Source organism: Peromyscus eremicus, chromosome 8a, assembly GCF_949786415.1.
Source record: "Peromyscus eremicus chromosome 8a, PerEre_H2_v1, whole genome shotgun sequence".
NCBI classification, from domain to species: domain Eukaryota; kingdom Metazoa; phylum Chordata; class Mammalia; order Rodentia; family Cricetidae; genus Peromyscus; species Peromyscus eremicus.
Genome location: NC_081423.1, coordinates 73,258,179 through 73,276,808, shown reverse-complemented (window position 1 = coordinate 73,276,808; position 18,630 = coordinate 73,258,179).

The following is an 18,630-nucleotide window of genomic DNA, read 5'->3' as shown; positions in this document are numbered from 1 at the left end:
AGGGTGTGTGCCCCCTGAAGTGAGGCCCTGCTGCAAAAGCCTCCCAGCCCCCTCTTTTTCTAACAATTCACACCTCCTCTGGAAGTAAGGACAGAATTTCCGAACATTTCTAAGAGTTCTGTGTTCCCCAGTCATCCTGTGAACACCATTGCTGCTCTACCAAGGGTATCACTGTTGCGTCACAGTACCTTATATGCTACATCCTAGTATAAGCCTTTCTCTGTAGCTGTGCCTTCTCCACAGGAGAATGGCCTCCTTGAAAGGGTCTTATTTGCTTTTGCAGCCTTGGGCCATACCCAAGGACCTTGTATGCAGTTGGCAATCCACAAAAAGCTGCTCAACAGTTAGATGTCTGACATTCCCAATTATTCTTAGTTGTTAATCTCTGTTGGCTACAGATGCTTTCGAGAAAAACGATGATAGTCATGGATCCTTTCCTCCAGAAGAACCCATACATAAGAGACTATTTCCTTGCAGGCGTGGTGGTGCATACCTGTGATCCCATCACTCAGGAGGCTGAGGGAGGGGGCTGTCGAATTTGAGGCAAGCTTAGGCTGTATAGGAAGAACCTTTCTCACAGGAGATGGCAATTAACACAGAAACCCTCTTCTGATGAAGGTATAAAGAATGAGACTGTGGAGTGCCCACCCTAAATGGGACATCTACACACACACATCCCCAAGGCTTAGGGACCATTTCAGAAGAAGGGGCAGAAAGGATTAAGAACCAGAGGCAGTAGGTGACTGCCAGGAAAGAATGTTTCCAAACACAACAGAACAGTTGTACATATAAACCCATAGTGGTTGTGACAGTGCACACTGACCGGTGCAATCTCAGGGCAGATAAAAACCCTGCACACAGACCGGTGCAACCTCAGGGCAGAAAAAAACCCTGCACACAAGACCAGTGCAACCTCAGGGCAGAAAAAAAAACCTGCACATAGACCAGTGCAACCTCAGGGCAGATAAAAACCCTGCACACAGACCAGTGCAACCTCAGGGCAGAAAAAAAAAAAAAAAAAACCCGCACATAGACCAGTGCAACCTCAGGGCAGATAAAAACCCTGCACACAGACCAGTGCAACCTCAGGGCAGAACAAAACCCTGCACACAAGACCAGTGCAACCTCAGGGCAGAAAAAAAAAAAAAAAACACAGAAGGAGGAGGCAGTCACTAAGTCCCACTCCTAGCTGAGGAGTTATTGGCATTTGATAGCTTCTGGAAGAAGGAGAGATTGTTTTCTTTAAAGGATGTGACCCCTGGTAGGTCAGCCATGCCTTAGGGCAGGCCCCATGTCCAAGAGTATCTGGGCAATACAAATTGTACTTGATACATTTTAAAGAAAGATGGAAGGAGAGGGGAGGAGAGGAGAAGAGAGCAGAGGAGAGGGGAAGAGAGGAGAGCAGAGGAGAGGAGAGGAGAGGAGAGGAGAGGAGAAGAGAGCAGAGGAGAGGGGAAGAGAGGAGAGCAGAGGGGAGGAGAGGAGAGGAGAGGAGACAAAAAGTCAAGCTAGTATGGAGATGTGGGATCTGGGAGGACTCAGGGGTGAATATGATCAAAACACATTATATGAAAGTCTCGAAGAGTTAGTAAAAGTGTTATTTAAAGATAATTTCATCTTGTATCTAAAGCCTCCATATCCCCATAAATTGGCTGTTTATTTAGTTATTGTCCCAACATCATTGAGCTGAATTGCTTTCTTGGGTCATGCTCTTTCTAAATTGTTGCTATCATGAGTCACATAACTGAAATCATCTTGGAACAGAAATTGACAAGGTTCTTTCTCGAACAATATGGCACGTAAGCTATTTCTCTTCACCATCAAGTCCAATTATTACAATATGTAATGTCAAAAAATTAAACACAAGATTTCCGTGTATGCACATGCTCCTGTGTGTGGAAGTGCAGATATACATGTGCCCATGTGGAGGGCAGAGGAGAACCTTGGGTGCTGTTCCTCGAGTGTCATCCACCTTGTTTTGAGTTTAGGCCTCTTACTGGCCTTGAACTCACCATGTAGGTTAGCCTGGCTGGTCATTGAGCCCTGAGTCCACCTGCCTCCTCCTCTCCAGCCCTGGATTCTACCACAGCCAGACTTTTTTGCGTGAGTTCTGGGGGTCAAACTCAAGTGCCCATGCTTGCAAAGCAAGCAAGATTTTACCAACTGAAACATCTTCTCAGCCCAATACATGATATTTTTATTTTTTATAGTTGGTAAAACTGGATACCAAAGTTTAAAACTGACTTATTCAAAGCCACCATATCTCTTTTTTTCATACCCAGAACTCAGATAGCTGGACCGTCAAATCCTTTCTCCCTTCTGTGATTCCTGGCCAGACTGCACGGGTCACACTTGCTGAGGATTCGAAAATAAAAGTCAGAACGATACAGAGAACTGGTCCTAGAGCCAGTTCTTAGGAAACAGATGACAGCTAAGATATGAGGCTCCTGCCCTGGGCTCTTGTAACCAGGTTATGTCTGTCCTGGGCAGAAGCGTACAAAAGGTGCTGAAGTCCTGGAAATGGGTGACTACACTCCACTGCCCCTGCGAGCAAGGCAATGATTCCAAGTGTTGTATTCAGGAATTCAATCTAATTGAGATTACTAATTAGCCCATGTCAACCTCCTGGGCACGAACACATCCAATGCAGCAGCTCCATGTCCTTGCAATCCAGCTAGTTTAGGACAAAGTCCCAAGGGGATGGGACACTTGAATGGTCCTTCACCCCTACCTTCCCTTGTCTATAGTAGAAGGAAGCAGATTCTGTGACGCTTATCCTACATTCCTTCTGCTTCTAAAAGAGAGAGGAAGGGGAAGGAAGAAGAAGAAGGGTAGAGGATGGATGGATGGATGGATGGATGGATAGATAGATAGATAGATAGATAGATAGATAGATAGATAGATAGATAGATAGGTAATGTGTTCAAAGAACGGAAACTTGGAAATGAAAAAGGAAGGAGAAAGAAGCCATGATGCTGGTGTGAGTGGCAATAAGAATATCTTTCCCTACAGTTGTGAGGGCTTTCACAGCCTGAAAAACATATCTCAGTTGCTTATACTCAACACTTTGTCCTCCAGCAGCCTTGGAGATGGGCTGTCAAATGATTTGTGCCCCATTTTACAGATGAGAGACCCTGAGAGGGGCAGAGGGACAACTCCCAGCCATTTTCTGCTTCCTGGCTCCACCTGTGTTGCCCGGGCACATTTGGCAAAGGGTTCTAGGGGGTTTGGACAACCATCTGCTAGGGAGTGTTAGCAGCTCTGGCTCAGACTAGCTTTGGGGTTAAGAACTGGGTGACAATGTGTTAGTTAAAATGAACAATGATTCCTGTCCCTTTCCCAAATCAAAATGTATCTAGGCAATGATTCAAGATTTTTGCATTGGGGACCTTTTTAGAAGAAAAATTAATAAAAACTATGGATTTTCTCTTTGGAATCTACCCAGAAGCTCTGAATCCAATCTTATGTAGAAATAAGGTCCTTGAAGATGTAATTTTAAAAGAAAAGGTCAAACTGAATTGGAGTGGATCCTGAATCCAATGACTGCTGTTCTTGTAGGAAGAGGAGAGGATTACAAAGCACCTAGAGTTCAGGGTTGAGAATCTATGGGATGATGGAGACAGGGGCTAGTGACAGAGTGACAGCCTATAGATGCCAAGGCTTGTTTGTGGGATGATGGAGACGGGAGCTAGTGACAGAGTGACAGCCCATGGAATGTCAAGGATTGTTCATGGGATGATGGAGACAGGGGCTAGTGACAGCCCATGGATGCCAAGACTTGCTCGAAGCCACCAGAAGCTAAAAGAAACCAGGAAGGCCCCTCTCCTACCTAAAGACTTCAGAGAGTAAAGAAGCCCCCACTGGGACTTTGATCTTGCATTTCTGGTCCCCTGAACTATAAGAGAATGAACTTTGGTTGTTTTAAGGTGCCAGTTGAAGCATTTCATTACATTAGTCCTAGGAACTTGGTACTCAGTATCTCCTCTGCAGACTACTCACTCCGGGAAACAAACGTTTTTCATTTTTCTAAACATGTACTTTGGTTCCATGCACCACACCTTTATCCTCTACCTCTGCCTCTTATGCTCCAGTCCTTCTCCCATTCAGTGCCTACTCCACCCTTGGGCTTTTGGGTAGCGTTCCTTTCCCAGAACTTTCATGACCCCTTCTCTCTCCCAGGCTGGTTAAAATACTCTTTTCCCCCCATGTTCCCATAGAGCATTTTCCTGTATCGTGATTGTTACACTTACCCTTGCCTATTTACTAGACCAGGAGGCTCCTGAGAAAGTATCTTGCCTGAGGCCCAGATGTTGACAGAACACCTGGCATCTACTGGATAGTTAAAATGAGACTGTGCATTTACTTGTAGACAGCTGGCCTACTTAAGGCAGATCTCCTGTGGCAGGGCAGGAGTTGGAGCTCCATTGAGTTTCCAGCTGGTGAGTTGGAGTCAAAGCGGCACCAGGAGGCAGACACATGGCCATTAGTCTGTGCAAAGGCCCCTGGCTGTTTCCCTACAGCTAGTTCATATGGGCTTTATTGCCCTGGGGAATGAGACCAAAAATTCTTCCTCAGATCTCTTCTCCTGCTCCTAACCCATGCTCTGAGACAACGTGTTCTTCCAAAGCCTGGGAGTGCAGAGGCATTGGCCTTTGCTCTGATAGGGGCTACCTGTGTGGCCTACATGACTTGAACATTACAACACTCATGACCTTGGCCTTTGTCTATAAACTGAGGAGCTAAAAGTTGTCATCCCAGCTCTGAGAGTCCCCCACTCTGAGATGCCACAAAGAACGAAATGCTGCTGGTGTCCTGTTAAGGTGATGTGCCTCCCCCAAACCCATTTGAGTACCAGAATCCCCACTTCTTCACCCCTGCTTCCAAGCTTCCTTTTGCCCTGTGCCTGTGTCTCTTCTGGCTGTAACGAATTAAAAGGTGTAGATGGAAAGATAACATCCTTTATAACTCTTCTGGTCATTTTCTTCATTCAAGAGGTACTATCCTCAGTCCTAGGGAAAACAGAACTAAAGAAAACACGCTTTATGAAACAATAAAAGAACAGCTGACTTCCCACTAAGGATTGCCATGAAGTACCAGATGTCCAGGAGGGAAATCCTATAAAACAAAGCAGCTGTGCGGACATGGCTTCTCAGGTCCCCTTGCCCTCCAGGACCTCATACCACAGGTTCCTGTGCCTGAAAGGGAATCTCTCCACTGCATGGGCCCTGTACTTTAAAATTACCATGCTTGGTGTGTGAGGACCATCCGGATGCTGCAGCTTTGGGCCCCATGGAAAGTCTCTTCCCTTTGCTGGCTCTCCAGGCTCCTAGGAACCTCATACTCAGCCTAATCCAGCTCCAAAGTTACCTACCTCTTTATTGCCTCTATTCTTAGGGTGATTCTTTCCTCTGTGTTCAAAGATGAGGACAGCTACCATATAGACAATCACTGTGCATCCTCCATGTGCTACTGTGTCTTCAGTATCGGGCCTAGGAATACAGAGTTCTTCTCTAGAACTCCTCTGCATTTATCTTGGCACTGTGAGTCACCTAACCAACCATATTTCCTTTCCTTTCTTGCCGTGGATGCTCAGATGCTCCAGGCCAAAAAAAAAATAAAAATAAAATAAAACAAAATAAAATCTGTGGCCCATCCCTAGTACATCTACCAAATCCTGTGATGCGATATAAAAGGCCAATCTTACCTTTATTCTTTTCCTGTTTTGTCTCTGCCTTTCTTCCCTCTTGATGCTGACAATGAAACGAAATGAATATTTGGAAAGATTTCCCCTCCCCCTTTGGACAACTAAGCTCAAATTCTGGATCAAGGAGAAGAATATTAAACAGCGAATAAAATATATAGTATATAGACCTCTGTAATTTTCCCAGCATTCCGCAACTGACAAGGGACGTGGGGCTCAGAGGGTCTGCTGGTTGGTTTTTCGCCAGCTCAACACAAACCTAGACACAGCTGGGAAGAGGGACTCAACTGAGAAGATGTCTTCATATGATTGGCCTGGGGGCAAGTCTACAGAGCTTTTTCTTAGCCAATGATTGGTGTGGGAGGTCCCAGCCCACTGTGGGTGGGGCCACCCCTTGAGCAGGTGATCCTAGGGTGTATATGAAAGCAGGCTGAGCAAACAACAGGGAGTCAGCCAATCAGCACCACTCCTCCATGGCTTCTCCATCCGCCCCTGCCTCCAGGATCCCGCCCTGTGTGACTTCCTGTCCTGACGTTCCTTCGTGATGGAATGTGATGTGGAACTGTAAACCAAAGTAAACCTTTTCCTTCTCCCAAGATGCTTTCCGTCGTGGTGTTTTATCACAGCAATAGAAACCCCAAGGAAGACAGAGGGGTTACCTAACAATTTCAAGATCATACAGCTTTCAGGTGAAAGAGCTAAGATGTCGAAACGATATCCATCTGACCGCAAAGCTCACACTCCAGGAGGCATCATCACGTGTACCTAGTGAACACTTCCTAAGTATCTGACGTGTGCATTATCTCATTTGTCATCACCAGTATCACATCCCAACAAAGCTGCAAAACTGAGGTTTAGAGAGACCAAATCATTGTCCAAGCTAATGCTGTCACTGACGCAAAACCCCAAAGAGCCTGGACTTGAATTTCTGAACTCTTTGCAGCCTTCGCAATGTATAATAGAGGTAAGCTTGCAGACACAGATGACTAATTAAGTGTTGTCTGGCTTCTTTTGAATGCCCAGCTGCACGGTTAGCTATCACCAAGTTCTATCATCTAAAAACTCCTATGGATGTCTAGCTAGGAATAGGTATTTCTGAGTTTCACAGTTCTCCATGGAGCAGATGGATCAAAAAACACAAAGTCTGTGTGCAGCACTGGAGTTTTAAATGCCAGCCTGAGCACTGGCAGAGAGGAAGGATTACCTAGCGTCTAGGGTGAAAAATAAAGCCTTTGGGAACAGCAGCTCCGCTCGTTGGCGCCACCTAGCAGTAAATGTTGGCAATTGCTCACAGAAGGAAAATGAAATTCCCTAAGTACTATTTATTGGACCTCTGGGGTGTCGAGTGTCACCTGCACATCTTTTTCTCTCCTATAAATCCTAATCGGAGACATGCTTTTATTTTAAGAATTAGAAACCTAGAGATACCAAGCAACTTGCCAAAGAATTTGACCCTTATCTGTGCTCTTGGAGCCTTTATTTCTTCTACACTGTATCTCAACAGCAGTGTTCCTTGGTACCCTGTGACTTTTTCATCCTCTTGCATTCGGGATCACAGATGCTCCATACTCCATTGGAACTGTGATGACACTTTCAGGAAGCAGATAAGCTGTGGGTGTCCATAAGCTGGGGCTCTCCACATCCAGTTCAACTCATGGTATAGTATGCCTGACTTGGGAAGCAGGCCAGCAGCTCTCATAGATGGAGAAATGGCAGATCCTCATTATCATGAGGATAAGCACCTACTTACTGACTAGGTGCTGTAGGGATTAAAAATACTGGCCAGCCTCAGAGCACACCAGAGCCCTCTGAATGGGGTTAATAGCTCAGGAGAGCTCTGTGGCATGTTAACTTACTGTAATGGCTAGTATTATCAGTCAGTTTGACAGGATCCAGAATCACCTGGGAGATGGGTCTTGTCTTGGTTTGAATAAAAATGGCTCCCACAAGCTCATAGGGAGTGGTACTATTAGGAGATGTGGCCTTGTTGGAGTAGGTGTGTCCTTGTAAGAGGAAGTGTGTCATTAGTCACTAGTGGGTGGGCTTTGAGGTCACAGAAGCTCAAGCCAGGTCTAGTGGTATTCACTTCCTGCTGCCTGCAAATCCAGATGTAGTCGCCTATGTGCCGTCATGCTTCCCACCATGATGATAATGGATTAAACCTCTGAACTGCAAGTCAGCACCAATTAAATGTTTTCCTTTGCAAGAATTACTGTGGTCATGGTGTCTCTTCATAGCAATAGAAACCCTAAGATAGACCTCTAGGCATTTGTGTTGGGGATTATCTTGAATGAGTTAATTAGGGTAGAAAGACCTACTCACTCTAGGTGGCATGGTTTCCTGCCTGGGATCCTGGATTGTGTAAGCAGAGAAAGGGAGTTGTGTTGTCGAATAGAATATTTGTTTAGCTATATAAAGATGTGTTGCATTTGTTTGTGTTACAGAATAATTGTTTTTAACTATGTAAAGATCTATTACTTTTGTTAATGCTGCATTTGTTTAACTAGGTAAACATGTGTTGCTGTTTTACCTTGTCTGCCTAAGGCACCTGATTAGTTTAATAAAATGCTGAACGGCCAATAGCTAGTCAGAGGAGGGACAGGCAGAGCTGGCAGGCAGAGAGAAAAAGGCAGCCAGCCAGCCAGCCAGCCAGGGGCCAGCCAGCTGAGAGCCAACCAGCCAGACATGGAAGAAGCAGGAAAGTAGGATGGACAGTATGTAGATGACATAAACGAGCCTCCTCGGGGCAGCACATAGATGAATAGAAATGGGTTAATTTAAGTTAAAAAAAAAAACTAGCTAGAAACAAGCCTAAGTGACGGCCAAGCATTCATAATTAATAATAAGTCTCCATGTCATGATTTGAGGATTGGCAGTCTAAGAAAACCTGCTACAGAGCTGAGCATCAGAAAGCATACATCCATCGCTCTCTGCCTCTTGACTGTGGGGTGTGATGAAGTGATGTGACCAGCTGCTTCAAGCTCCTGGTACTGTGGGATTTCCACCATGACAGGTTAAATCCTTAAACTGAGAACCAGAATAAACCCTGTATGTCTTAAGTAGATTCTGTCAGGGTGTTTAATCAAAGCAACAGGAAAAGCAATTAGAGCATCTACCTCACCCCATTTCCCTTATCCCAGCATCACAATAGCCATAAAACCTCATAGCCTCACCATCTTGGTGGCTTTGAAAATCAGCATCCTAGCAGCCCAGGGAGAGCAAAGCATGTTTGGAGCACCACCTAAAACCTAACACAGAGAGCTGTTGCTATTTGGCCTGTCTGGGAACCCCTGAAGATCTCTACTTGCAGAGCTTGTCTTTCAAATAAAAACTAGCACTAATTTTAGTGTCTAAAGTGGATTTCATGATGATATTTTCATAGACACGCCTATCATTGTACTTTGCTCATGTTCACCCTTCCACGACCTTACTCTGTCCCTCCTCCTCACTCCCATTGGTCCTCTTTTTTTCCCTAACTAGCAGCATCCCTTCTGTTTATATGTTAGACAGATGATTGATAGATTTAGGTAGATAGAGATATGTGTGTGTGTGTGTGTATACATGCATATAGTTACATCTAGATTCCACACTCTTTTTCCCATTATTCTCTCTTGTTCCCATGCCCTCCCCCCTCTTAGTTCCTCTCTCCTCCCTCATAGTTTTCTTTAATTTTATGTCCTATGTGGGTATGTGTGTCTATTGTCATGTCATACATATTTAAGTCTATTTCACACATGAGAGAAAACAGAAAATATTTGTTTGAGTCTGGATTATTTTACCTAATACCATGACCTACAAATCCTCCCTTTTTTTAAAAAAAACAAATGGTATAATTTCATTCTACTTTATGGCTTAATGAAACCCTACTGTGTATATAGGCCACATTTTCTTTATCCACTCATCCATTGGTGGACATCTAGGCTGGTCCCATGTCTTGACTGTTGTGAATAGTGCAGCAGCAAACATGTCTGTGCAAGCATCTCTGGAGGAGTTGACTGGGGTGTTTACACAGGACTGGTTCAGATGGCAATCCTACTTTTAGTTTTTAGATGAACCTGTATTTTGATTTCCATAATGGCTGCATCCGTTTGCATTTCCACTGCAGTGCATTAGGGTTCCCCTTTCCACACATCCTCTCCAACATTTGTTATTACTTGTTTTGGTTTTTGTTTGGTTTTTTTTTGGGGGGGGGTGTTTCTGTTTTTGTTGTTGTTGTTGTTTTGGGTTTTTTGAGACAGGGTTTTTCTGTGTAGCCCTGACTGTCCTAGAACTCACTGTGTAGACCAGGCTGACCTCGAACTCACAGAGATCTGTCTGCCTCTGACTCCCAAGTGATGGGATTAAAAGACATGAGCCACCACAGCCCGGCTGCTTGTTTTCTTGACATTGATGACTAGTATGAGACAGAATTTCCATGTAGTTTTGTGGGTTTTTATTTTTTTATAAACTTTTTTTTAGTTTTAAAATTAAAATATATCACTCCTTCCCTTTCCTTCCTCCCTCAACCCTTTCTATTTTTCCCCCTTGCTCCATCTAAAATTCATGGCCTTATTTTCTTTAATTGTTATTAATTTTATATGTATATATATTATGATATGTGTGTATATATATGCATACATGTATAAATATGTAAATGAAACCAATGAGTCCATTTAGTATTGCTTGTATGTTTATAATTTCAGGGCTGACCATCTGGAATTGGATAGCCAATTCAAGAGGATCACCCCTGGGGGTGACTCAATTTTTATTTGCCTGCAGTTCTTTGTCTAGAGATGGGACTCTGCAAGACTCTCCCTTTGCATGTTAGCATGTCTTCTGGTATGGCCATTGCTCAGGTCTTTTTTAGGAAGTTACATTGTTGAGATAGCATGGCTGTAGCTTCTCTCTCCTTTCTAGGAGACACAGTCTCACAATAGACTCTCTGTTCCTCTGGCTCTTACAATCTTTCTGCCCCCCTCTTCCTCCGTGCTCCCAGATCCTAAGATGTCGGGAATTGTGTTATGGATGTGTGTTATCTCCACTGAGCCTGGCACCCCCTGATCTGTTATCTTTATAATATGATCAGTTGTGGTTTTCTTAATGGTCTCTGGTCACTGCAAAGAGAATCTCCTTTGATGAGGATGAGGGCTGCACTTCTCTGTAGGTATAAGGTTACATGTTAGAATCTAGTTAGGAGTTAGGCTAGTCTAGTAAAGTGGTGGTAGTATGTTCTCCTCAAAGATCTACTACCTCTCTATGTATAGTTTTACTTTGAATTTCCCTTCCAGCAATGGATGTTGAACATTTTTTCAAATATTTATTAGCAATTTCCATTCATTTTTCCACTTATTGATAGGATGAGTCATTTGGAGTCTTTATAGACTATATGTACTAGCCCCTGTCAAGTGAATAGTTGGAAAATGTGTCATCCCATTCCATAGGCTGTCTCTTGACTCTGCTGATGTTTCCTTTGCATGCAGAAGTCTTTGGGTTTTTGATGCTTGCTATTACTTTATGAGCTATCAGGGAATCCTTTCCAAAAAGTCCTTGCCCGTGCCTGTGTCTCAAGGAGCTCGAGTTTAACTTTACTGAATCTTTTTCAGAGCTCTGTTGATAGGTCAAGTTGGGAGCATCTGCTGAAAACAATCATGAACAATGTTTAACACTGGGGTCGCTTAAAGCAGAGGTCACAATTGGGACAAAGATGAAGCCTTAAAAGGAAACACTCAAGACGGATCTGCAGCATCTTTAAAGAGATTGAGAAGGTTACACATGTGTGCAGGGCTGTGCCCTCAAAAAGACCTAAGAGTACTCCAACGTCTTACCTTCAGTTGGCAGCAAGGCCCCACATTAGCAGGAAGTGAAGGCCAAGGAGGCAGAGTTGTAAATGCTTTGCCCAAGTAGAGAAGGCTCATCATAAAGCTCACAAAGAGGGCCTTGGCAAAGTAGTATAATGCATTTAAAATCATCTCTATTCAGTTGTTAGCTGACCACCAACTGATTGAGTGGAGAATTCTCAGAATTTGTTCAGAAACATTGCTACATAAGCAAACAACAATGCAATAATAGCAAATCTTTAAGAGGAGATCATGTCTGATTTCCATGGGTGCCATATTGTACCATTTAAATTATCAAGTTTTCAACAAAACCAACAACAAAACTTGGAGATAAAAAGAGAGTACAGTGAGGGGTGGTGGTGACACACGCCTTTAATCCCAGCACTTGGGAGGCAGAGCCAGGCCAATCTCTGTGAGTTTGAGGCCAGCCTGGTCTACAGAGCGAGATCCAGGACAGGCACCAAAACTACACAGAGAAACCCTGTCTCGAGAAACCGAGAGACAGAGAGAGAGAGAGAAAGAGAGAGAGAGAGAGAGAGAGAGAGAGAGAGAGAGAGAGAGAGAGAAGAGTATAGCTTGTGTTCTGTGTTCAGAGGATGAAGTGTTCCATGGAAATTGCCTGTGAGGAAGCTCAGAATTCAAAGCAGCAATTATCACTCTGCTCAAAGATCTAAAACCATATGCAAGGAACGCAGGGAAATCGTGAGACCAATCCTAGCTGAATGGAGACCATCGATACAGAGCCGGAAGTTATAAGGAAGAACCAGATAGAAGTTGTAGAGTTGAGAAGTCTACAATAACCGTGTTGGCTAGAGGAGCTTACTGCAGGGCGAGCGTGAGAGTGGGTCAATTGTGCCTGTGACGTCTGCGGAAAAAAGAAAAACCTCATCAACGGGGATCACCAGAGACCTGTGAGCAAACATCGAGCACACAACATGCTAATATATATGAATAATGACATACCAAACAGGAGAGAGGAGAACAAAGGTAGCGAAAAAATTTTGAAGACTCAGTAATGGAGGACTAAGGGTGTGGCTCAGTGGCAGAGCATGTGGTGACAAACATCTGGAATTGAATGACAAATTTAAAAAGACGAACCCCAAGCCCGATGCAGAGATAGATACATGCCTGTAATCACAGCACGTAGGAAGGTGAGGCAGGAAAATGACATGTTTTAGGTCAGCCTGAGCTACTATATTAGGTACTTTTCTTACTGTTGTAACAAAATACCTAGAAGTAATAATTTAACAATGTCCTTTCTTTGGCATCCTGGGGACTGAATTTAGGGCCCTGTCCATGCCAGACGAGTCCTCCTCACCTCCTGAGTCATGCGCCCATCCTATCTCACTAAATGATTTAAAAGGAAGAACGATGTATTTTGGCTGATGTTTACATTTATCAGTGGCTCTGTTCACGGTTTACCCACTTCCTCAGCAGCCACTCCATGTTTGTGGGCATCTCCACAGTCTTCCCCAATCTTTGCCTTCATCCTCACATCCTCTTACCTTGCCCGCTCTGGGGCTGCCTGCAGGGATCTCATCCCTGTCCCACTCTGTCTGACCTGTGTCCGTAAGTCAGAGGACAACCTGTCAGTTCTCACCATCTAAAATGGGTATTTCTGAGTACTCGGTAGATTATTAATGGTGGGAAAATTTAGAGACTGGCTTTCTGTTTATGTTTGTAAAAAACAAAAACAAAAACAACCATCAACAACAAACCCCCACTGTTCGTAAAATCACTGTTTCTGTCTGGACCAGGAAAACTATGGCTGGTACTGACAGAAACCACCCAGGTGCTGACGACTGTACAGCCAGAGACCAGCAGTAATTTCTTTAGAGACAACTTAGGTCATGCGGTCAGCTTCTTTGGACCAGGATGAATTGGTAAGGTTTGTTTAACATGAGGCAGTCAAACTATAGTTTCTTCATCTCCAGGAAAGAGACAACCATCCTGTCATGTCTGCTGTATGAGACTCTATGCAGCTGTAATAAGATGGGTAATGAAGCCGATTTGTAATAGTCAGGGTCTGTCTACTTTCCCTTTATTCGGTCTCTGATGGACCGTACTATCACTCAGTGAGTGTTTATTGAACTTCACTAAGTAAAGTGGAATCTGCAATCTGAGATATTGTGCTGAGAATCCATAGTAATGCTATGGTACATACAAGAGCCGTCCTGTGTTCATGTTAGTGGATGCCTTCTGACTAGCTATGGTTTTTTGGAGTGGGATTAAATATGGATGGTTGGCCAAGTAGACAAAGAAGTTTAGAATCTACAGAATACCAAAGTGTAAGAGGTTTAAAGTCCAATGTGAATTTGAGTCTTACTCTACCACTTCCGAGTTAGATATTTGTTGGTAGGTGTGTGTGTGTGTGTGTGTGTGTGTGTGTGTGTGTGTGTGTGTGTGCGCACGCGTACTTAGCAATGTATCCAACCCATAAAACATCATTTAATATTAGCTTTTCAATAATGCTCCCACCTTTCACTGACTCCTCCCTTTGTTGTGACTCTCAGCATAGGCAGTAGCTAGGTGTTTTTCATCCGCTTCTCTTCACTGTCACAGAAGCTAGAATATCCTTGCAGAGTGGTTAGCCCTCTGGGCCCATGCTCGCTAGTGATCTCTCACGTATGGAGCAGGGTCAGGCAAGATTGTCTTTGGAGACTGAGATGCAGCCGTGAGTTAGAATTAATGACAAGAAACAAGATCAATGCCACAGATCGGGCTCCAACGCTGAGGCCACGCTACCACCAGGAAGTGGACAGAATGTAAAGGAACTCGGAATAACAGTGCCAAAGAAGGAGATGGAGAGTGTAGAATGTGGCTCTGCCTGAACAAAGGTACCTGTGGGGTCCAGGTATTCCGTCACAATCTGCTCCATTTTCTCCTTCCCCACAACCATCCTTTACCCAGGTCCTCCCCGTTCATTTGACTGTTTCAGTCATTGGATTGTTCTTTAAAATCCAAGATTTTTCCAACATTCGATTCAGTTTTTCAAAGCCATAACCTTCTAGAATAGTAGAAGGTAAGAGGGAGGCGTAGTAGGTGGAGACTTGGATTTTCTACTATTGTCCCAGCCAGAACAAAAGCTCCATTTTCATTCCTCTTGACTATTATGGGTTTTAAAAACTCAGATATATTTTGAGTGTCTGATTAACAGTGTTTGCACCACTGAATAGCTACCTTTCTAGAGGCACCCCTCAGCTTGGCCAGCCTTCTTTCCTGTGTCTCGCTCTACGGAAATCACGCAGAATGCTCCTTCATTAAGTTTACCTTTCTGTGCTCCAGAATGTCTTGTTGTCTTTCTTTAATCATCTTTTGGCCACATGTCAAAGCCTTACCCAATCCTCTGGGGACCCACTTCAGTCGGAACGAAAGAAACAGGCCAAGGTGTTAGGCTATTTAGAATGTTAGTACACAGTCTGCCCCCAGTGAGTGAGCACCAATGCGGTATGTTTTATTGTTCTTTAAGGGAATTGTTGCCTCTCTCCAGTTCAGGGAACAGTACCTTTGTACTTGGGAACAGTGCCTCACAAACAGAAAAGATATTTCCTCCTTGCAACATAGTTCCTTCATACACTAACTTTCTAGTTTGAGAATATTGCCCAGTGATTTGGGGAAGGATCATGATCTTCAATTTTTTTTGTATAAAATGGGATATTGATAGTTAGGAAATGATTTCAATGTTTTGTTGTCTGGAAAGACACTTCCCTCTGATTAGTCTACTAATGTGGCTGTTGGGATGGCTTAGAAACCCTTGAGTCCTTCAACATTCCGCATGGGGCTGGGTGCCCCCTGGTGGTGATCTGAAGCCATGCAGATGTTTCTAAGATGGTCATCACAGAGGTACCTAATTCTACGCTCCAGGCTAGACAGTTTTTGTAGGTTAGCTCATCCATCGTCATAGCAATCCAATAACAAGCGAGGTAGCTACTGTTTGCTGAGTAACTCATCCCAAAGAGCATAGATAGTGAGTGGCAGAAGAGGGGCTTGAATCCAGGCAGGTTAGACTGGCCTCTGTGCCTCTGACTCCTATGTTATGGAAAGAGATGCTATGGTCTGTATATAAAGAATAATTTAGAGGCAGTACCTTTGGAATGATCTCACAAAAATGTTAGTAGAGATTCTCCTAAGAAAAAGAACAACTGAATTAGACAAAATTATTCAAAATGTGCATTACTTAAAGTATCCAGAAAGTGTACAAGCAACGTTTCTCAACCTGTGAGTCACCTTTTTGGGGGTTGCATATTAGATATTAATATCGTGATTTATAACAGTAGCAAAAATACAGTTATAAAGTAGCAACAAAAATAATACTATGGTTGGGGGGGTCACCACAACATGGGGAACTGTATTAAAGGGTTGCAGCATTAGGAAGGTTGAGAACCACTGCTATGTGCCATATAGCAAAGGTAGAACATTCAATCTAGAAAATATATAACATCTTAGTAAGAACATAAGAGTCTGTGGCATTTGGGGCATGCTATGCTGTACTATAACACTGATGAGGTGTGGCCTCTCCCAAGTCTGAAGCTATGGTTTCTCCCCTGGAAAAGCAGAGTGCATTTCTCACCAAATCCAGAGCCTCAGTCTGCAGAAATCCTAGTTTATATAGGAAGGTCAGGGGCTTTCTAAACAGCCACAGACAATAGCAAAAGCTTATGAGCTCTACCCTGAGGGGGTCAGAAACATTGTTAAGTTTTCCTCACTAGGAGCAGCCAGTGTGGGATATGAGGCAGGTTGAAAATGTTCCTCATGGCACCCACAGATTCAGCAACAGAGACTGGAAACTTGATGGCACAAAGGGCTTAGCCACAGCTTCTTATCAAGAGCTACCTGAATAACCAACTGAGACCAGAATAATACTAGAAAGCCAGACTTAGAAGTGAAGTCAGCCATCCCTCACAGCTTGGAATGTACACGTCCAAAGCTGCACCCTCATAGGGGGAATCAGAGGGACCCACCAAATAATGGTTTCTTGGTTGCATGTGGAAGAAAAGCAGTAAGGCTCTCTGGATTGTGATAACAGCCTCCATATCTTGTGGCCAAGTGTTATTGAACATACAGTATTGGACTAGTTAGTTTCATTTGGCTAAAAGGCAAAATGAAGGAGAAAAAATCCAAGCAATGATGTTAAAGGCTTCATGCTGAAGATAAAATAGCTGGCAGAATTGCTTCAGCCTAGCTGCTAGACAGACCAACAGCCAAGGGAACAACCACTCCTGGGAGACCAAGGGCCAGAGCTGCTACAGTGGATTATCAAATGCGTCCACTTTCCAAGAAATGACTGTGAGACGTTCAAAGAAACAAAGAAATGTGACCTACACATAAGAAAGACAATGAGAAGCAGGCACCCCAAACCTGTTTGGGGGAGGGCCTAGATGATGCACTTAATGGACAAAAATTTCAAAGTAGCTGCTTTGATGTTCAAAACCTGAAGGGTAACTTGCTCACAGAAAAGGTGAATGCGCAAAAATCTCGCCAAATACAAATTATTTTCCAAAGAAACAAGGATGAGATCTGTAGCTGAAAATGGTAACAACCTAAATGAATACCTCCAGAGAGAGGCCCCATAGCAGATATGAGCTGGTAGAAGAAAGAATTAATGAATCGATAGACTGATTGAGAGAGATTAGTTAGGCAGTGAGATAAAAAGAAAAAAAGTAACTAGAACCCAGTAGTATGTGGGACCGTTCAACACACCAACATCCATGAAATGAGAACAACAGAAGGTTTGGAGAGAAAGGGACAGAAGACACTGGAAACAAGAATGGATAAAATGCCCAAAATTTGATGCAAAGCATTAATCTGCACATCCAGATCAGTGAACACTAAGACACGTAAACACACAAAGACTCATCCTATTCAAATGTCGAAGAAATGAGAGAACCCTGAAAACAGGGTTCTCTGAACACTAAAAGTCAAGTTCTCATGGGAAACAGGGGAGGCTAGAAAGCAGGAGGAAATCACATTCAAAGTACCACAGAGGCAAAAATCACCAAGAATACAAAATGATACAGTTATTTTGGAACACCACCTGGCACATACTCAAAAACATAAACACAGTATTGCTCCATCACCTGGTAAGTCCACTCTTAGGAAAACTAAAATTGAAGTGAACACAAAAACACACACATACCGATGTCCACAGCAGGATTGTTTATGTAGCTGAAGAAGCAGAAACACTGCAAATGTCCATCAGCAGATGAATAAATAAACCACATACACATGGAATAATATTTGGCAATAAAAAGGAATGAAGCACAGTCATATTTGGATTGCCAGTGGGCATGTGTTCTGAGAACTGCATTGCTGGGTGATCTCATCACTATATAAACATCATAGAGTGCACTTAACAAACCTCCATGGTACAGGCGACACTGTTGTTGTGGACTCTTTATGTAATCAAGAGATTCAGCAACCGTGAGAGGATAAAGCTTATGCTGGTGTAGCAGGGCATATTATTTTACGCCAAACATTTCAAAAATGAACAGGACTATACTCTAGAACAATGACAAAAGCATAGCACAGGAAGTTCATAAACAGGAGCGTGGGCACTTATCACTACCAAATATTATCATATGGTAGTTAATTGCATGTGCTGTACTTATATACAATTGGTAGCACAGTAGCTTTATGTACAGCTGTATCAAACACACCAGTAACATGTTGTACTACTACAACTATACCATAGTTGGTAGAGGTCTTTCAATCCCATTGTGATCATCTGGGACCACTGATTTACATGTGGTATTTTGACTGAAATGTCCTTATACATGGTTCAGCTTCACTGAAGAGATGTGATAATACAACATGGATGAAAAAAAAACTAAAAACAAACATTACTCTGGGTAGTGAGATAGTTCAATGGGAACAGGCCCTGTTGCCAAGCCTGAAGACCTGAGTTTGATCCACAAAACCCACTTGGTAGAAAGAGAGAACCAACTCTGGCACACTGTCCTTTTACCCTGACAGTGCTCTGTGGCATGTGTGCCGTGTCCCCCCCCCCCACACACACACAACAAAATAAGTGTTGTTGTTGTTTTAAAGTATGCTAAATGAAAGAAAGAATCCATTCACAAGAAGTCACAAAGTGCTCAGATCTATTTCAGAAAA